Below are 23,141 nucleotides of genomic sequence, written 5' to 3'. Positions count from 1 at the left end.
GAGAGCATGGCTGTTGAGTATATAAGGCATGCATGAGCTCTACCTTCTCCATGTGTTATCCATGACTGTCATAGTTACAATCACCTCAGGACTCCTAACAATGAGGAACCTGGAAACAACTGTTAAGAGCACCACAGGCATTAACCAGCCTGTGACCTCTTACTTTAAGAACACTTTGGATACTATTCTAAAGCTATTCGTTATAGTAGGATCCCCCTGCAAGTCTGTGCTGGCAGCAAGGCATAAGAGATGGCTTATAGTGCAGTTCTTCTAAGTCCTGAATACTAAAGATAGAGCATGCTGCTTATCTAGCCTCTTTGCTTTCAGTGAAGCTTCAGAAAAACCAAAATAGCTTATAGCCTATTAGGATGCAGGTGGTATAGGATGCTAACCACCTCATCACTGTGGCTAAATATCTAGGAGCAAAGTCATGATTTACACATTTTCAAGTCTTCTTTGGCTGAAGAATTTTTAAGTTTGAAGGCTCAGCAGAGATTGGATTTTCATAAGCAAAGATTCTGACACAATATTCACATGCCCTCAAATGTTCAGTTGCATGACCAGTCCTTCCCAATCTTGTAGACAGAATATTTGAGAAATTGTTGTGTTCTAAGCAAAAAAGAGAAATTATCAATGGGCTGTTTGGCTTTATTAAAAATGAGGTTTTTTTTTAAATATGGGATTTTAATTCCCAAGGGTGGCATTAAGATAGGGTGATCCATTGTGTCTCTACCATTGTCTGTGATCACGTTCTGGTCTATGAGCACTGCTGTGGCATTGGGATATTCTGTGTGGGCTGAGTGCTGTCAGTGCCTGAGAGGGAAATGGAGCCCACCATACCCTGGCTCTGTCTGTTTGAGGCCTTCTAAGGCCTAAAAAAAATTGCAGGCAGACATTTACCGGTTAGAAACTAAAGAAGGTGGCTGCTCTTTGTCTTTTACTCTGCTAAGCCATCAGAGGCTCTATGTGAGATGCCAACACATTCTAAAGGAATGTAAACATTTCACCTAATCTCATGGCTCTTTTGTTACATTTCTCCCAAATCCTAGAGTTTTAGATGATTTGTTTGCATTCTGCTTTTACTCTAAATGTTTTGCTATCGCATAGACAAAGTTATGTGTGGCAAAATGTGCAAGTCTTAAGCATGTGAATATTAAGTCGGAAGTTGCAAAATGCTGTCTGTACCATCCAGATAAACTATCTGTGCTCACAAGAAGCTCTATATTGTATGAGTGAGAACCATTAAACCTTGCTACCTCTTTCTCTCTTTAAGCCTGTACACACCAAAACACCACAGTTTGCAGTACCCTTCTTTTTCCTTTGCCACAATACCTCTAGTGTGGGATAATTAGATTGCTTAGTGGTGCAGGGCAGTGAAGCATGGAATACCTGGCAACATAAACTGTACAGAGGATTCCACACATTCTATGTGCATTGGACCAAAAGGGAAGAATGATGTTGACAGAACAGGGATGCTGCAAGCATTAGAAAGGATTAAAGCAAAGCTTGGTTGGAAGGATCTGCTAGCCATGGGACTCTCTGGAGGTATTATGAGTTTCTCAGATAAAAAGGTTAGTTGCTCACATTAGCTTTCTGAAAACATCAACACTATTTCTCTTATAGGCTGTCTGACTGTATTTCCATTTTGCAGACTCCATGGAAATTGTGAAAGAATTTTCCGTTGTTTGCAAAAAGAAAGAAGGAGTCATTTTCCAATATGAAGAGATTAGCTTGTTGCAGTTCAGCTCTGCCTTTTATGCAGCAAGCCTGCTGTTTCTCATCCATGCCTTTATGGAAAGGCTCAAATATATTCTAACTTTCTCATTGCACATCTCATTGTAGCTGCTGATAAAATGCACTGTAAAGGACACAAAGACAATCTCATGAAAATGAAAAGAAATTATTCAGAGCACCATAGACTAGGTAAAAGGCAGAGGCAAATTACAGTTTTTCCTGCCTTTGGGTTACTAGCCTATCAATGGGCCAAAGCTAAAACTTGTGTCTGTATTGGTGTAACTTGGGAATGTTCCTTGCATTGAGGCATCGTTTGACAGGGAGATAACAACTTGTATTAAGAAAGTGAGAGCATCTTTTGGAAGACTGACAGGAGTGGTAATGGAGCAATGTGCCACACAGATGAAAATCAACGCTTCAAAGTAAGAATAGTATTTAATTCTTTTTGTAGACAGAGTGAAATTCTTGGTAAATTACAGCAGCATTAGTGTCGTTCTTTGTCCGAAATCAAATAGTGGAACAGAGTATCTGAGATTCTAAGGGTACTCGACTATTATAGATTCCAGTGAAGCAGGTTTTATCTCCTTCCTGGGCACCTGTTATGTTCATTCCCAGCTCCTGGACATATCCATACTATTCCCTTTTCTGAAATTCTTTCCCAGCCCATCCTCTCATGCAAACACTATCCATTCTTTATAATATAAGCCAATGACAATTAGTAAAATCGATATCCCACCACTAATTTGTGTATATATATATATATATTATTCACCTTATTCTTGATTATAACTTTATAAGGTAAATACTACCATTCTCATTTTACAAGTAATTAAATCGGAATCTATAGAAATTTGGTAACATGTCCAAACCCATTCAGTTAGTGAATAGAGGAATTGAGATTTTAATTTAGGCTTCTGACTAGGCCTACTCATGCCTTTAACCCTATGCTAAACTACTTCCTACAGTAGGCCAAATATCCTTATATGTTCCGTTAAGCATTCACCATCAACTCCTGTTTATGGCCATATGCTTTTTAAAAATTCCAACTGCACACATTGTTTATAACATTCGTTCTAGCACTTGAACTTATACTATCCTAATAGTTATTTAAGATCTTTATTAAATAAACATTTTCCCATGAAACATTATACATTCTTTAAGGGATATATCTCTATCTCTATCTCTATCACTATCTCTATCTCTATCTATCTATTGATCTATCTATCACTGTATTCCTAATTCTGTGGTGGCCTGATAGTAAATACTCAATTATACCTATTAATTGAACTAAATAGGTTGGTTAATATAGATGCAATCTGTGACCCATTTTGCTAGGTATTACTGAATCACGGCCATGGAAACTTCTACCACATTTATATGATCACCCCTTTAAAGTGTCAAGCTGATCAGAGTACTGTAGAAAGTCAGCTCTGTTGTGTAGGCAGGGCAGGTGAGCACATTCCTGAACAACAATTCAATAGTGAATAGGCCAGAGGCCTGTCAAGGAAGACACTAAAGTGATGTGCTGAAAACAAGCCAAAAGCAATGCAAAAATCAATAAAGACATCTGAGAAATAGCTGGAGTGGACCAGACCTGCTGGGCAGGTCTGCCACGCAGATGTGATCTAGTTTATCCATAAACCAACCAACCACTACTACAGAGACTGAACAGAAGAGATGTAAGTGGGCTTAGGCTCCCCTTATTGAGGCTCTGAAGAGACATAACAAGATAAACACATACGTATAATTGACACTTCTGAGAGCGCAGGTCACCAGTAAGCCTGTAGGTTAATTCTGAGCATCCTAAGAACACGCTTGGCAGGGAACAATTACGAGTAAAATTACTATTACAGAAGATGTTCCATAGTTCAGTGATTAAGAAGACAGGGTCCGAGATGAGGTCACCTGCTTGACCATCCCTTAGAGATATGAAAACTTGCGCAAGTTACTCAACATCTCTGTGCTTCTTTATCTTTGTAAAAGAATTACCAGTAGTAAAACTCTCATCTGAAAGTTGTGAGGATTAATGAGATCATGCTGGACACGTTATGAATCTTCCATAAACGCTAGCCTTTACTACAATGACAATCATTTGTTTTATTATTAGCAAACTGAAAAGTTCATGAAACTAGTCTCAGAATTTCAATACTTTTGGAGACTTGAAAAACATTTTTTTTCAAACCCATTTTAGAAAGAACAAACTGAGAACCAAAGAAATGTAACGATTTTCCCAAAATCTTAAATCCTTATAATGATAGAGCTAAGATTAGAATGCAAAGCATCTACTTCTGGGCTTTTATTCTTTCCATTTACTTCCTATTCTCATGTCTTCCATGGCAGTGTACCAATGCAGTCCAAATGGATCTTAATCCAAAACGACACAGGAGGAAAATGAAAGAGTCAAATGTTGCCATACCATAATTATCCTACATTTTTCACATGTGCACTTAAAGTTGAATAGGGCCTCATCTTCATTGCAAGGTAGTACATAGTAAAAAGAAGTCATATCATATTAGCTATTTAAAATAAAGAAATGTATCTATATGCATATAAATTTTTAGTGCAGTTCTTGGCTGTGATAAATAGGTGCTCAATAATGAGTGTAATATAGTGAGAGAAAAGGATATATGTGGTAAATGGGAGCAGTGATAGCATCCAAAACTATACATTTCTCTATAAATACTTATTGAGAAACTACTCTGTTAGGTACTAGGTAGAGAGCTCTAAACAAAATCGCCTCGGGCTCTGCTTATATGGAGCATATAGATAAGCTCCATATAGGTAGTATAGTTATCTATTATATATATATGTATATAAAATACAGCTCCATATAGATCATAAGGAGTAAGTAAATAAATAAAAGTATTATTCACAGTTATAAAAAAAGTGCTATGAGAGAAAATTAGAGGGCTGAGACAGAATGTTGGAAGATAACTTGTTTTAAATTGGATGGCAGGGACAATCTTGTTGAGGAAGTAACTTCTAAGCCAGGATACTGAGGACCAAGAGAATACAATGACCAAGAGAATACAAGCACCAACAAGGTTGGGTGGAGAAGCCCTCTAAGTAAAAGGAGTCACATGGGTCAAAGTTCTAAGGAGATTAACCTTGATGTATCAGCTAAGAAAAAGCTAAAATGATGGAGCAGAGATACAGAGAGTGAGAGTGGCTGAGGGACAAATTGAAGGTGGGAGAAACAAGCAAATGTAAATTTGTTCAGGGCTTTGTAAGCTATCAAAAGGAATTTAGATTTAATTGTGAGGGTAATGGGAGATTATTGAAAGGATCCAGTTAAGGTTTTCTGCTTTATGGTAGATGGGTTGTGGAGGCAAAATGGAAACAGGGAGACCAGTTAGGTAGCCAGTCTAATAGTTCAAGATAGAGATGATACTGGTTTGTGACTCAGGTATAGGTGATAAAAGTGGATAAGAAGAGATGTAGACAGAATCGAGATATGTTTTAGAGGCAACATGTATAGGGGATGAACACAGAAACCATATATATATATATATATGACATAAAAAGACATATAGATAGATAATCCTGGGGAAAAATGTTAGTTTTAAACAATGTAATAGAGAGCTTATAAATCATTTTTTTCTTTAATTTATAATTTACACATAATTGTACATATTTATGGGGTACAATGTGATGTTTCAATGTATGTATACATTGTGTAATGATCAAATGAGGATAATTAGCATATCTAATACCTTAAACATTTTTAATTGTCTCATAATGAGAAAATTCAAAAACTTATTTTCTAGCTTTTTTTTATTGATATATATATATTTTATTATACTTTAAGTTCTAGGGTACATGTGCACAACATGCAGGTTTGTTACATATGTATACATGTGCCATGTTGGTGTGCCGCACCCATTAACTTGTCATTTACATTAGGTATATCTCCTAATGCTATCCCTCTCCCCTCCCCCCACCCCACAACAGGACCCAGTGTGTGATGTTCCCCTTCCTGTGTCCATGTGTTCTCATTGTTCAATTCCCACCTATGAGTGAGAACATGTGGTGTTTGGTTTTTGGTCCTTGCAATAGTTTGCTGAGAATGATGGTTTCCAGCTTCATCCATGTCCCTACAAAGGACGTGAACTCATCATTTTTTATGGATGCATAGTATTTCATGGTGTTTATGTGCCACATTTTCTTAATCCAGTCTATCATTGTTGGACATTTGGGTTGGTTCCAAGTCTTTGCTATTGTGAGTAGTGCCACAATAAACATACATGTGCATGTGTCTTTGTAGCAGCATGATTTATAATCCTTTGGGTATATACCCAGTAATGGGATGACTGGGTCAAACATTATTTCTAGTTCTAGATCCTTGAGGAATCACCACACTGACTTCCACAATGGTTGAACTAGTTTACAGTCCCAACAACAGTGTAAAAGTGTTCCTATTTCTCCACATCCTCTCCAGCACCTGTTGTTTCCTGACTTTTTAATGATGGCCATTCTAACTGGTGTGAGATGATATCTCATTGTGGTTTTGATTTGCATTTCTCTGATGGCCAGTGATGATGAGCATTTTTGCACGTGTCTTTTGGCTGCATAAATGTCTTCTTTTGAGAAGTGTCTGTTCATATCCTTTGCCCACTTTTTGATGGGGTTGTTTGTTTTTTTCTTGTAAATTTGTTTGGGTTCTTTGTAGACTCTGGATATTAGCCCTTTGTCAGATGAGTAGATTGCAAAAATTTTCTCCCATTCTGTAGGTTGCCTGTTCACTCTGATGGTAGTTTCTTTTGCTGTGCAGAAGCTCTTTCATTTAATTAGATCCCATTTGTCAATTTTGGCTTTTGTTGCCATTGCTTTTGGTGTTTTAGACATGAAGTCCTTGCCCACGCCTATGTCCTGAATGGTATTGCCTAGGTTTTCTTCTAGGGTTTTTATGGTTTTGGGTCTAACATTTAAGTCTTTAATCCATCTTGAATTAATTTTTGTATAAGGTGTAAGGAAGGGATCCAGTTTCAGCTTTCTACATATGGCTAGCCAGTTTTCCCAGAACCATTTGTTAAAAAGGGAATCCTTTCCCCATTTCTTGTTTTTGTCAAGTTTGTCAAAGATCAGATAGTTGTAGATGTGTGGTATTATTTCTGAGAGCTCTGTTCTGTTCCATTGGTCTATATCTCTGTTTTGGTTCCAGTACCATGCTGTTTTGGTTACTGTAGCCTTGTAGTATAGTTTGAAGTCAGGTAGTATGATGCCTCCAGCTTTGTTCTTTTGGCTTAGGATTGTCTTGGCAATGCGGGCTCCTTTTTGGTTCCATATGAACTTTAAAGTAGTTTTTTCCAATTCTGTGAAGAAACTCATTGGTAGCTTGATGGGGATGGCATTGAATTTATAAATTACTTTGGGCAGTATGGCCATTTTCACAATATTGATTCTTCCTATCCATGAGCATGGAATGTTCTTTCATCTGTTTGTGTCCTCTTTTATTTCGTTGAGCAGTGGTTTGTAGAGAGAAGAATCAAATAGATGCAATAAAAAATGATAAAGGGGATGTCACCACCGATCCCACAGAAATACAAAGTACCACCAGAGAATACTATAAACATCTCTATGCAAATAAACTAGAAAATCTAGAAGAAATGGATAAATTCCTCAACACATACACCCTCCCAAGACTAAACCAGGAAGAAGTTGAATCTCTTAATAGACTAATAACAGGCTCTGATATTGAGACAATAATTAATAGCTAACCAACCAAAAAAAGTCCATGACCAGATGGATTCACAGCCAAATTCTACCAGAGGTACAAGGAGGAGCTGATACCATTCCTTCTGAAACTATTCCAATCAATAGAAAAAGAGGGAATCCTCCCTAACTCATTTTATGAGGCCAGCATCATCCTGATACCAAAGCCTGGCAGTGACACAACAAAAAAAGAGAATTTTAGACAGTATTCCTGATGAACATCAAAGCAAAAATCCTCAATAAAGTACTGGCAATCCGAATCCAGCAGCACATCAAAAGCTTATCCACCATGTTCAAGTGGGCTTCATCCCTGGGATGCAAGGCTGGTTCAACATACACAAATCAATAAACATAATCCAGCATATAAACAGAACCAGAGACAAAAACCACATGATTATCTCAATAGATGCAGAAAAGGCCTTTGACAAAATTCAACAGCCCTTCATGCTAAAAACTCTCAATAAATTAGGTATTGATGGAATGTATCTCAAAATAATAAGAGCTATTTATGACAAACCCACAGCCAGTATCATGCTGAATGGGCAAAAACTGGAAGCATTCCCTCTGAAGACTGGCACAAGACAGCGATGCCCTCTCTCACCACTCCTATTCAACATAGTGTTGGAAGTTCTGGCCAGGGCAATCAGGCAGGAGAAAGAAATAAAGAGTATTTAATTAGGAAAAGAGGAAATCAAATTGTCCCTGTTTGCAGATGACATGATTGTATATCTAGAAAATGCCATCGTCTCAGCCCAAAATCTCCTTAAGCTGATAAGCAACTTCAGCAAAGTCTCAGGATACAAAATCAATGTGCAAAAATCACAAGCATTCTTATACACCAATAACAGACAGAGAGCCAAATCATGAATGAACTCCCATTCACAATTGCTTCAAAGAGAATAAAATACCTAGGAATCCAACTTACAAGGGATGTGAGGGACCTTTTCTAGCTATTTTGAATTGTTTAATGCATTATTCTTAATTTTAGCCCTCCTACTCTGCAATAGAATGCCACAACTTAATCCTCCTATCTAGCTGTAGCTTCATACCTATTGCTCAGTTTCTCACCATTGTCCCTCACCTCATTCTTCCTCATCCTATAGTAACCATTATTCTACTCTTTACTTATGTGAAAGTAACTTTCTATCATTCATACATGAATGAGATTATGCAATGTCTTTCTTTACCTGGCTTATTTTACTTAATGTCCTCCAGGTTTATCTCTGTTGATACAAATGACAGGATTTCATTCTTATTTTTGGCTGGACAGTCTTCCACTATGTATGTACACCACATTTTTTAATCCATTCATCCATTGGTAGACATTTTGGTTGAATCCAAATCTTGGCTATTGTGAATAATGCTGTGTTAAACATGGAAATGAAGATATCTCTTTGATATACTTGTTTTTCTTCTTTCTATACCCAGCAGTGAGATTGCTGGATCATAGGGTAGCTCTGTTTTTAATTTTTTGAAGAACTTTGATACTGCTTTCCATAATGAACATACTAATTTATATCTCCAATAGCAATATGTAAAGGTTCCTTTTTCTCTACATCCTCACCAACACTTGTCATCTTTTGAGTTTTTGATAGTAGCTACTTAACCAAGCAGGTGAAAGATCTCTAAAATGAAAATTACAGAACATTAATAAAATTAATTGAAAAAAACACACAAAAAAAATGAAAAGATATCTCACGTTCATGGACTTGAAGAATTAATATTTTTAAAATGACCATATACCTCAAAGCAATATACTAATTTAACACAATCTCTAGCAAAATACCAATGGCATCCTTCACAGAAATACAAAAGTGCTAGAGGAAAACATAAGGGAAAAGCTCTGTGAGATTGGTCTATGCAAAGATGTTTTTAATATAAAACCTCAAAAGGACAGACAAACAAAATCAAATATATGCAAATAAGATTACATCAAACTGAAAACCTTCTACACAACAATGGAAATAATCAACAGAGCAAGAGACAACCAACAGAATGGGAGAATACATTTGCACTCTATACATATGACAAATTTAATGTCCAAAATATACAATGAATTCAAACAACTCAAAAACAAACAAAAGATTAAAAATAAGAAAAAATATCAAAATAGATATTTCTTGAAAGAAGACATGCAAATCGACAACAGATATGGTTTGGCTGTGTCCCCACCCAGATCTCATCTTGAATGTAACTCCCCCAATTCCCACGAGTCATGGGAGGAACCAGTGGGAGTTTATTGAATTATTGGGGCAGATCTTTCCTACTCTGTTTTTGTGATAGTGAATGAATCTCACAGGATCAGATGGTTTTAAAAATGGGAGTTTCCCTACACAAGCTCTCTCTTTTTCTGCTTGCAGCCATCCATGTATGACGTGACTTGCTCCTCCATGCCTTCCAACATGATTATGAGGCCTCCTGAGCCACGTGGAACTGTAAGTCTGTTAAACCTCTTTTTCTTCCCAGTCTTGGGTATGTCTTTATCAGCAGTGTGAAAATGGACTAATACCATTAAGCAAACAAAGATTTGCATTATGGGAATTCCAGAGTACAAAAAGATGGTGAAGGGCACAGAAACATTATTTAACAAAATAATTATGGAAAACTTCTCAAGTCTTGGAAGCGATTTGGGTATCCAGATCCATTTGCCTCAAACCACAAACAGGTTCAACTCAAAGAGGTCCACGTTGAGGCACATTATAATCAAAATGTCAAAAGTCAAAGACAAAGAAAATTTTAAAAGCAACAAGGGAAAATCATTAAATGACATAGAAGAAAATCTCCTTTAGTCTATCAACAGATTTCTCAGCAGAAACTTTTCAGGCCAGGAGAAAATGGGATAATGTATTCAAAATGCTGAAAGAAAAATCTGCCAGTCAAGAATACTCTATCTAGTGAAACCGTTCTACAGAAATGAAGGAGAAATAAAGTATTTCCTAGACAAACAAAAGTTGAGGGAATTCATTACCACTAGAACTGCCTTATATGATATGCCTAAGGGAGTGTTTCAACGAGAAATGAAAGCATGATAATTACTAACATGAAAATGTATGAAATAAACCTCATTGGTAGAGGTAAATTCATAATCAAATTCAAAATACTCTGTGACAGAAATGGTGGTGGGTAAATCTTTCAAATCTCTAGTATGAAGGTTAAAAGTCAAAATGGTAAAAATAAGTAACTATAGTTACCATAAGTTGCTAAGGAATATACAATACAAAAGGATGCAAATTGTGGTAACCCTATTATAAATCATAATGAGGAGGATAAAATATTTGATGTGACCCAGATTAAGTTGTTATCAGCTAAAAATAGCTTATTATAACTATAAGATATTTTATGTAAACCCCATGATAACTACAAAGCAAAAAACTACAGCACATACATGAACAAGAAAGAGAAAAAAAATAAAAATTAGCACTACAGAAAATCACCAAATCACCAAGGTGAACAATTAGAGAGGAAGAAAGAAAAGTGATCTAACAATGTCAACAAAATGGCAGCAATAAATCCTTACCTATCATTAAAAAACTTAAATGTAAATAGATTAAACTCTCTTATTAGAAGACAAAAAAGTGGCTGAACGAACTTAAAAAAAAGAAGATGCAACTATATTGTGCTTACAAGAGACCATTTTTGTTTTAAGGATAAATACAGTTTGAAAGTGAGATACAAGAAGATATTACAGGCCACTAGTAACCAGAAAAAAGCTGGGGTGGTTTTATTTATATCAGTTAAAATAGACATTAAGTCAAGAACTGTTATAACAGACAAAAGGGTCATTATTCAATAATAAAGGAGTCAACTCATCAAGAAGACAATTTATAATTTGTAATCACAATATTTACAATTTTCATAATTATAAATTTAGATGCACTCAACATAAAAGCACATAAATATATAAAGTGAATTTTAATGAACATGAGGGAAGAAATATATAGCAATACAATAATACTAGGGTACTTTAATATCCCACTTTCAATAATGGGTAGATCAGCTGGACAGAAGGTTCACAATGAAATTCTGGAATGGAACTGAACTTTATACCAATTGGACCTAAGAGACACATACAGAGTTTTTCATCTGACAGTAGCAGAATATATATTCTTCTTTAACATTCATGAGATGTACTTCAGTATAGACCATATGTTAGGCCATGAAACAAGTTTTAGGAAACTAAAAGATATTGAAATTGTATCTAGTATTGTCTCCAACCAGAATAGTACCATTGTAGTTTCATACTGGAAATTAGTAACGGGAAGAATCTTGGAAAGTTTACAAATACGTGGAAATTAAACAACATGCTTCTGAACAACCAAGGTTAAAGAAAAAAATAAGAGAAAACTTAAAAAATTTCTTGAGACAAATGGCAATGGAAGCACAACATATCCCAGCCTATGGGATATAGCAACAGCAAAAGCCATTCTAAGAGGGAAGTTGATAGCAATAAGTGCCTACATTAAAAATGAAGAAATATCCCCAAAACATAGCCTAACATTATGCTTCAAGGAGCTAGAAAAAGAACAAACTAAACCCAAAGTTAGTAGAAGGAAATAAATAATAAAGATCAGAGAAAAAAATAAGTCAAATAGAAAACAGAAAACTACACAAAAAAATCAATAAAATCAAGAGCTGGATTTTTGAGAAATTAAACAAAATAAACAAATCCTTCAACTAAGCAAAAAAAGAGAGAAGACTCAAAAAATAAAATTAGAGATGAAAGTGGAGACATTATAACAGATCTATCAGAAATAAAAAGGGTCATAAGGGACTATTATGAACAATTCTATGCCAACAAATAGAATAACCTAGAGGACATATTATTTCTAGAAAAATATAAACTACCAAGTTTGAGTCAGGAAGTAATAGAAAGTTTGAGTAAATCAATAACAAATAAAGAGATGGAAGAGTTTAAAACCTATAAGCCCAAGACCAGGTGGCTTTTTGGTTGAATTCTACCAAAAATTCAAAGAAGAAGCATCATCAATACTTCTTAAACATATCCAAAAAATAGAGCTAGCAGAAATACTTCCAAACACATTTTCGAAGCCAGCATCACTTTGCTACTTAAACCAGAAAAAGTTACCACAAGAGAACAAAACTACAGGCCAATATGTCTGATGATCTTTGATGCAAACATCTTCAATAAAATATTAGCAAACCAAATTCAAGAACACATCAAGAAGATTACACATTGTGACCAAGTGAGATTTATCTCTGCCATGCAAAGCTTTTTAAAAAATTAATCAATATGATATAAAATTAAATCAATGTGATATATTAACAGAACAAAAGAAAATACATGATCATCTCAATTGACACAGAGAAGAGCATTTGACAAGAGTTCAGCATTCTTTCTTCATAAAAACTCTTAACAGTTTAGATACAGAAAGTTTCTGAACATAACAAAGGTCATTTATGAAATATCCACAGATAACATCATATCAGTGGGGAACAAGTGAAAGTTTTCTACTAAGATCCAGTTCAAGGTAGGAATGCACACTTTCACCGCTTCTATTCAATATAGTACTGCAAGTACAATATAGTACTGCAAGAGCAATCAGACAAGAAGAAAAAATAAAGGCATCCAAACTGAGAAGAAAGAAATAAGATTATCTCTATTTGCAGATGACATAATTGTGTTGTAGAAAGCCCTAAATATTTCACAAAAAAACACACTATAACAAACAAAGATATTCAGTAAAGTTGCAGGATACAAAAGAAACATACAAAAATCATTAGCATTTCTATACACCTATAGAAATGTAGCTGAAAAAAATCAAGAAAACAATTTCATTTAGAATAGCATAAAAAATACCAAAGGGGTGAAATATTTATATAATGAAAATTATAAAACTTAAATGAAAGAAATTGAAGAAGACACAAAAATTGGAAAGATAACATGTGCTCATGGATTGGAAGAAGTGAAATTGTTAAAATGTCCTGCTACCCCAAATCAGTATGCAGATGTAACACAATCCCTATCAAAATTCCAATGGCATTCTTCATAGAAATAGCAAAAACAATAGAAATATAAATAGAAACACAATCTGAAAATTTATACAGAACCACAAAAAACCAGACTAGCCAAAATAATACAAAGTTGGAAGCATCAAGCATGACACATCCTGATTTAAAGTTATATTCCAAAGCTATAGTAATCAAAATAGTATGATACTAGCATTAAAACAGAACCATAGATCCAAGAAACAGGATAGAAAGCCCACAAATAAATTCAAACATATATGATCGACTGATTTTTAACAAGGGCACCAAGAGAACACAATGGGAAAAGGATAGTTTCCTCAGTAAAAGGTGCTGTGAAAACTTGATTTCCAGATGCAAAATGATAAAATTGGACACAATTTTACACCATATGTAAAAATCAACTCAAAATGGATGAAAGGCCTAAGTGTTAGACCTGAGATCATAAAACCATAAAACTCCTAGAAGAGAACATCAGGTGAAATCTCCTTGACATTGCCTGACAATGACTTTTTGGATATCACATCAAAAGCTCAGGCTACAAAAGCAAAATGATAATAAATGACCATTACTGGTTTCTGTATTTACTATACTATAAATTATTATTTTAGAGTGTACTCTTTCTATTTATTAAAAACAATGTTAACTGTAAAACAGTATCAGGCAGGTCCTTCAGGAAGTATCCGGAAGAAGGCATTGTTATCATGGGAGATGAGAGCATATGTGTTATTGATGCTGAAGGCCTTCCAGTGGGACAAGATGTGGAGGCAGGAGACAGTGATATGGATGATCTTGACCCTGAGTAGGCCTAGCCTAATATGTATATTTATGTCTTCATTTTTAACAAGAAAGTTTAAAAGTAAAAAAGTAAAAGAATTTTAACATAGAACAAAGCTAATAGCATAGGGATAAAAATAGAAAATATTTTTGTACAGCTGTACAATGTGTTTTTGTTTTAAGCTAAGTGTTATTATAAAAGAGTCAAACAGATAAAAGCCATTAACAAGTTTATAAAGTAAAAATGTTACAATAAATAGGGTAAGTTTATAACTGAAGAAAGAAAATGTAAAAATAAGTTTAGGGTAGCCCAAGTGTACAGTGTTTATAAAGTCTACAGTAGTGTACAGTAATGTCCTGGTCCTTCACATTCACTCATCGCTCACTCAGTGACTCACCCAGATCAGCTTCTAGTTCAGCAAGCTCCATTCATGGTAAGTGCTCTATATAGGTATACCACTTATTATCTTTTATACCGTGTTTTTACTGTACCTTTTCTATGTTTAGATATACAAACACTTATCCTTACGTTACATTTTGCCTACAGTATTTTACTACAATAACATGCTATACAGGTTTATAGTGTAGAAACAATAGGCTATACCATGTAGCCTAAATGTGTAGTAGCATATGGCATCAGGTTTGTGTAAGTGAGCTCTATGGTGTTCAAAAAACAACAAAATTACCTAACAGTGCATTTCTCACAATGTGTCCATATCATTAGGTGATGCATGACTGTATGTAAAAAGGTGCTCAATACCACTATTCATCAAGGAAATGAAAATTAAAACTACTATGAGATATCACCTCACACCTGTTTGAATGGCTATTATTAAAAGGACAAGAGATAATAAATGTTGGCAAGGTTGTGGAGAAAAGGAGACCCTAATATATTGTTAGTGGGAATGTAGCTTGGTACAAATGTTATGGAAGACGATCTGGAGGTTCCTAAGAAATTAAAAAATAGAACTACCATATAACACAGCAATCCCTTTTTTGGGGTATATACCTAAAGGAGATGAAGTCATCACCCCTGCACTTCTGTGTTCACTGCAGCAATATTCAGAATAGCCAAAATATGGAAACAACCTAAATGTCTGTCAACAGATGAATGGATAATAACAATAACAATGTGGCACTATATCTATACATATATATATATATATAATAGCTAATAGCTATTATATTATAGCTACTGTAATCATATATATATATATATACACACATTCTATATGTACATATATTTGTGCAATGAAATGTTATTCAGTCTTAAAAAAGGAATAGACCTGTGTGACATTATGCTAAGGGAAATAAACCAGACACAGAAAGAAAAATAGTACATTATCTCACTCACATGTGGAATCTAAAAGTAAAATAAAAGGTCATATATGGATTCCTGGGCATGATGGCTGAATAGGAGCAACTCCAGTCTGCAGCTCCCAGAGAAAAATGCAAAAAGCAGGTGATTTCCGCATTTCCAACTAAGGTACCTGGTTCATCTCATTGGGACTGGTTAGACAGTGGATGCAGCCCACGGAGGGTGAGCAAAAGCAGGGTGGGGCATTACCTCACCTGGGAAGTGCAAAGGGTCGGGAACTCCCTCCCCTAGCCAAGGGAGGCCATGAGGGACTGTGCCATGAAGGATGGTGCTATTGGGTCCAGATACTATGCTTTTCCCATGGTCTCAACAACCCACAGACCAGGAGATTCTCTTGGGTGCCTATACAACAAGGGCCCTGGGTTTCAAGCAGAAAACTGGGCAACCGTTTGGGCAGACACTGAGACAGCTGCAGGAGTTTTATTTTGTACTCCATTGGCACCTGGAACACCAGCAAGACAGAACCATTTACTCCCCTGGAAAGGGGGCTGAAGTCAGGGAGGCAAGTGGTCTTGCTCAGCAGATCCCACCCACACAGAGCCCAGCAAGCTAAGATCCACTGGCTTGAAATTCTCAATGCCAGCACAGCAGTCTGAAGTGGACCTAAGATGCTCGAGCTTGGTGTGGGGAGGGTCATCCACCATTACTGAGGCTTGAGTAGGCTGTTTGCCTCTCACAGTGTAAACAAAGCCACCGGGAAGTTTGGATTGGACAGAGCCCACCACAGCACTGCAAAGCCACTGTAGCCAAACTGCCTTTCTAGATTCCTCCTCTCTGGCCAGAGCATCTCTGAGAGAAAGGCAGCAGTCCCAGTCAGGGGATTATAGATAAAACTCCCATCTCCCTGGGACAGAGCACCTAGGGAAGGGCAGCTGTGGGTACAGATTCAGTAGAGTTAAATGTTCCTGCCTGCCAACTCTGAAGAGAGCAGCAGATCTCCCAGCACAGTGCTCGAGCTCTGCTACGGGACAGACTGCCTCCTTAAGTGGGTCCCTGACCCGTGTGCCTCCTGACAGGGAGACATCTCCCAGCAGGGGTTGACGGACACCTCATACAGGAGAGCTCTGGCTAGCAGCTGGTGGGTGCCACTCTGGGATGAAACTTCCACAGGAAGGATCAGGCAGCAATCATTGCTGTTTTGTAGCCTCCGCTGGTGATACCCAGGCAAACAGGGTCTGGAGTGGACCCCCAGCAAACTCCAGCAGACTTGCAGAAGACGGGCCTGACTGTTAGAAGGAAAACTAAGAAACAGAAAGCAATAGCATCAACATCAACAAAAAGGACAACCACGCAAAAGCTTCATCCATAGGTTACCAACAGCAAAGACCAAAGGTTGATAAATCCATGAAGATGAGGAAAAACCAGTGCAAAAAGGCTGAAAATTCCAAAAACCAGAATGCCTCTTTTCCTCCAAAGGACCACAGATCCTCACCAGCAAAGGAACAAAAGTGGATGGAGAGTGAGTTTGATGAATTGTCAGAAGTAGACTTCAGAAAGTGGGTAATAACAAACTCCTCCAAGCTAACAGAGCATGTTCTAACACAATGCAAGGGAGCTAAGAACCTTGATAAAAGGTTAGAGGAGTTGCTAACTAGAATAACCAGATTAGAGAAGGACATAAATGACCTGATGGAGCTGAAAAACATAGCACGAAAACTTCGTGATGCATACACAAGTATCAATAGCTGAATCAATCAAATGGAATAAGGGATATCAGAGATTGAAGAGCAACTTAATGAAATAAAGTGTGAATACAAGATTAGAGAAAAAAGAATGAAAAGGAACAAATAAAGCCTCCAAGAAATATGGAACTATGTGAAAAGACCAAACCTATATTTGATCGGTGTACCCGAAAGTGATGAGGAGAATGGAACCAAGTTGGAAAACACTCTTCAGGATATTATCCAGGAGAACTTTCCCAGCCTAGCAAGACTGGCCAACATTCAAATTCAGGAAATACAGAGAACACCACAAAGATACTCCTTGAGAAGAGCAACCCCAAGACACATAATTGTCAGATTCACCAAGGTTGAAATGAAGGAAAAAATGTTAAGGGAAGCTGGAGAGAAAGGTCAGGTTACCCACAAAGGGAATCCCATCAGACTAACAGCAGATCTCTCAGCAGAAACCCTACAAGCCAGAAGAGAGTGGGGGCCAATATTCAACATTCTTAAGGAAAAGAATTTTCAACCCAGAATTTCATATCCAGCCAAACTAAGCTTCATAAGTGAAGGAGAAATAAAATCCTTTACAGACAAGCAAATGCTGAGGGATTTTTTTACCACCAGGCCTGCCTTAGAAGAGCTCCTGAAGGAAGCACTAAATATGGAAAGGAAAAACCGGTACCAGCCACTGCAAAAACAAGCCAAAATGTAAAGACCATTGACACTGTGAAGAAACTGCATCAACTAATGGGCAAAATAACTCACTACCATTAAATGACAGGATCAAATTCACACATAACAATATTAACTTTAAATGTAAACAGGCTAAATGCCCCAATCAAAAAGCACAAACTGGCAAATTGGATAGAGTCAAGACCCATTGGTGTGGTGTATTCGGGAGACCTATCTCATGTGCAAAGACACACATAGGCTCAAAATAAGGGATGGAGGAAGATTTACCAAGCAAATGGAAAGCAAAACAAACAAACAAACAAACAAAAAAAGTGGAGTCTCTAATAAAACAGACTTTAAACCAATAAAGATAAAAAAAGTCAAAGAAGGCCATTACATAATAGTAAAGGGATCAATGCAAGAAGAAGGGCTAAACTATCCTAAATACATATGCACCTGATACAGGAGCACCTAGATTCATAAAGCAAGTTCTTAGAGACCTACAAAGACACTTAGACTCCCAAACAATAGTGGGAGACTTTAACACCCCACTGTCAATATTACACAGATCAATGAGACAGAAAATTAACAAGGAGATTCAGGACTTGAACTCAGTTCTGGACCAAGTGGACCTAATAGACGTCTACAGAACTCCCCACCCCAAATCAACAGAATATACATTCTTGTCAGCACCACATAGCACTTATTCTAAAATCGACCACATAATGGAAGTAAAACACTCCTCAACAAATGCAAAAGAACAGAAATCATAACAGTCTCTCAGACCCCTGTGCAATCAAATTAGAACTCAGGATTAAGAAAATCCCTCAAAACTGCACAACTACATGGCAACTGAACAATCTGCCCTGAATGACTACTAGGTAAATAATAGAATTGAGGCAGAAATAAATAAGTCATTTGAAACCAATGAGAACAAAAACACAATGTAGCAGAATACCTGGGACACAGCTAAAGCAGTGCGTAGAGGGAAATTTATAGCACTAAATGCCCACAGGAGAAAGCGGAAAGATCTAAAATCTACACCCTAACATCACCATTAAAAGAACTAGAGAAGCAAGAGGAAACAAATTCAAAAGCTAGCAGATGACAAGAAATAACTAAGATCAGAGCAGTACTCAAGGAGATAGAGACAAGAAAAACCTGTCAAAAAAACAGTGAGTCCAGGAGTTGGTTTTTTGAAAAGATTAACAAAATAGACCACTATCCAGAATAATAAAGAATAAAAGAGGGAAGAATCAAATAGACACAATAACAAATGATAGAGGGAAGATCACCACTGATCCCACAGAAATACAAACTACCATCAGAGAATACGATAAGCACCTTTATGCAAATGAAATAGAAGTAGAAAATCTAGAAGAAATGGATAAATTCCTGGACACATACACCCTCCCAAGAGTAAACTAGGAAAAGTTGAATCCCTGAATAGACCAATAACAAGTTCTGAAATTGAGGCAGTAATTAATAGCCTACCAACCATAAAAAGCCCAGGACCAGACAGATTCAGAGGCAAATTCTACCAGAGGTACAAAGAGGAGCTGGTACCATTCCTTCTGAAACTATTCCAAACAATAGAAAAAGAGGGACTCCTCCATAACTCATTTTATGAGGCCAGCATCATCCTGATACCAAAACCTGGCAGAGACACAACAAAAAAAGAAAATTTCATGGTGGATATCCCTCATGAACCTCGATGCGATAATCCTCAATAAAAAACTGGAAAAATGAATCTAGCAGCATATTAAAAAGCTTATCCATCAAAATCAAGTCAGCTTCATCCCTGGGATGCAAGGCTGGTTTAACATACATAAATCAATAAATGTAATCCATTACATTAACAGAACCAATGACAAAAAACACACGATTATCTCAATAGATGAAGAAAATGCCTTTGATAAAATTCAGCCCCCCTTCATGCTAGAAACTCTCGATAAACTAGGTATTGATGGAACATATCTCAAAATAATAAGAGCTATTTATGACAAACCCACAGCCAATATCATACTGAAGGGGCAAAAGTTGGAAGCATTCCTTTGAAAACCGGCACAAGACAAGGATGCCCTCTCTCACCACTCCTATTCAACATAATATTGTCAGTTCTGGCCAGGGCAATCAGGCAAGAGAAAGAAATAAAGGGTATTTGAATAGGAAGAGAGAAAGTTAAATTATCTCTGTTTGCAGATGACACGACTGTATATTTAGAAAACTGCATCATCTCAGCCCAAAACCTCTTTAAGCTGATAAGCAACTTCAGCAAAGTCTCAGGATACGAAATCAATGTGCAAAAAATCACAAGCATTCCTATACACTAATAATAGACAGAGAGGCAAATCATGAGCAAACTCCATTCACAATTGCTACAAAGAGAATAAAATACCTAGGAATATAACTTACAAGGGATGTGAAGGACCTCTTCAAGAGAACTACAAATCACTGCTCAAGGAAACAAGAAAGGACACATACAACTGGAAAAATCTTCCATGCTCATGGATAGGAAGAATCAATATTGTGAAAATGGCCAGACTGCCCAAAATAATTGATAGATTCAATGCAATCCCCATCAAGCGACCGCTGACTTTCTTCACAGAATTAGAAAAAAACTACTTAAATTTCATATGAAACCAAAAAAGAGCCCGTATAGCCAAGGCAATCCTAGGCAAAAAGAATAAAGCTGGAGGCATCACGCTACCTGACTTCAAACTATACTACAAGGCTACAGTAACCAAAACAGCATGGTACTGGTACCAAAACAGACATATGGACCAATGGAACAGAACTGAGGCCTCAAAAATAACACCACACGTCTACAACCATCTGATCTTTGACAAACCTGACAAAAACAAGCAATGGGGAAAGGATTCCCTATTTAATAAATGGTGTTGGGAAAACTGGCCAGCCATATGCAGAAAACTGAAACTGGATCCCTTCCTTATACAAAAATTAACTCAAGATGGTTAAAGATTTAAACATAAGACCTAAAACCATAAAAATCCTAGAAGAAAACCTTGGCAATACCATTCAGGACATAGGCATTGGCAAAGACTTCATGACTAAAATAACAAAAGCAATGGCAACAAAAGCCAAAATTGACAAATGGGATCTAATTAAACTAAAGAGCTTTTGCACAGCAACAGAAACTATCATCAGAGTGAACAGGCAACGTACAAAATGGGAGAAAATTTTTGCAATCTATTCATCTGACAAAGGGATAATATCCAGAATCTACAAGGAACTTAAACAAATTTACAAGAAAAAGACAACCCCATCAAAAATTGGGCAAAGGATATGAACAAACACTTTTCAAAAGAAGACGTTTATGCAGCCAACACACATATGGGAAAAAGCTAATCATCACTGGTCATTAGAGAAATGCAAATCAAAACCACAATGAGATACCATCTCACCCCATTTAGAATGGTGATCATTACAGTGTCAGGAAACAACAGATGCTGGAGAGGATGTAGAGAAATAGGAACGCTTTTACACTGTTGGTGGGAGTGTAAATTAGTTCAACCATTGTGGAAGACAGTGTGGCAAATCCTCAAGGATCTAGAACTAGAAATACCATTTGACCCAGCAATCCCATTACTGGGTATATACCCGAAGGATTATAAATTATTATATTATAAAGACACATGCACACATATGTTTATTGCAGCACTATTCACAATAGCAAAGACTTCGAACCAACCCAAATGCCCATCAGTGATAGACTGGATAAAGAAAATGTGGCACATATACATCATGGAATACTATGCAGCCATAGAAAAGAATGAGTTCATGTTCTTTGCAGGGACATAGATGAAGCTGGAAACCATCATTCTCAGCAAACTAACACTGGAACAGAAAATCAAACACCACATGTTCTCACTCATAATTGGGAGATGAACAATGAGAACATATGGGCACAGGGAGGGGAACATCACACATGGGGGCCTGTTGTGGGGTGAGAGGAAAGGGGTGGGATAGCATTAGGAAAAATACCTAATGTAGATGATGGGTTGATGGGTGCAGTGGACCACCATGGCTTGTGTATACCTATGTAACAAACCTGCAAGTTCTGCACATGTATCCCAGAACTGAATATATATATATATATATATATATATATATATGTGTGTGTGTGTGTGTGTGTGTGTATATATGTATGTCAAATATACAGAGATACAGAATAAAACATCAGTCACCATGGGTGGGTTGAGGGGTAGGAAATGGGGAGACATAGGTTAAAGGATAACAAAATAGCAGATGCGTAGAATGAACCAGTCTAGAAATATAATGAAGAACATGAGGACTATAGTTAATGAAGTTGTACTGTACCAGGATTTTTTTGTTAAACAAGTAGATTTTAGCTGCTTCTGTCACATAAAAGAAATTAACTCTGTGAGATGATAGATATGCTAATTTGCTTCACTGTAGTTAGCCATTTTACTATCTGTAGGTATCCCATAACCTCGTGTTGTAAACTTCAAATGTACACAACAAAATTTATTGCTAAAATAATAAATTTATCCAGTGAAGCTTCTTTCAAATAAATGTTCAGGCTCAAACTGAACAGAACCCTACAGCTGTGAAAATTCAGAGCTTCTGACATCAAAGTCCACCACAGAGCACAACAAGAAATGTACACCAAGTGTTTCTACTATGAATTAATTCCCATCAGCTGAGAAAGTGGGATATAGCTGACAACAAAAAAATGTAGAGAAGCCTATAAATCAAGTTTGCTATTTATTTCATGTTACAAAATTATTGAGTAAGGAGTATATTTTCAAAGGATTTATGGGAATTAGGGAGCTGAACACCCTTTTGTTGCTTTGAAATTTTACCCACAATGGTTTAACTACATTCATAATAACAGTTATTTTCTGTTGGACTTCGACACATGTTTTTAACTTCGAACAATATTGCATTTTGTACCATGATTAACATTGTTCATTCACTAGTTTTGAGACAACATGCTAGTCCTGTTGATGCAGAACTTGTTACTTTGCTAGATCATCAGATGGCATAGCCTTTCTGAGTTTGTGTGAGGTTTTCCAGAAGTGTGGCCTGGGAACTTCCATCCATGCATCACACCTAAAAACTCACAATCCCACAACAGCAGAGCATTGGATTGTTATTGAGTCACAACAGCTGACAGACCCATCTGGCTTGTAGCCATCATATGTAGAGAACTCACTGAAAAATGGACTGTGAGA

The sequence above is a fragment of the Nomascus leucogenys genome, chromosome 13, assembly GCF_006542625.1.
Source record: "Nomascus leucogenys isolate Asia chromosome 13, Asia_NLE_v1, whole genome shotgun sequence".
NCBI lineage: Eukaryota > Metazoa > Chordata > Mammalia > Primates > Hylobatidae > Nomascus > Nomascus leucogenys.
This window is presented reverse-complemented; position numbering follows the sequence as displayed.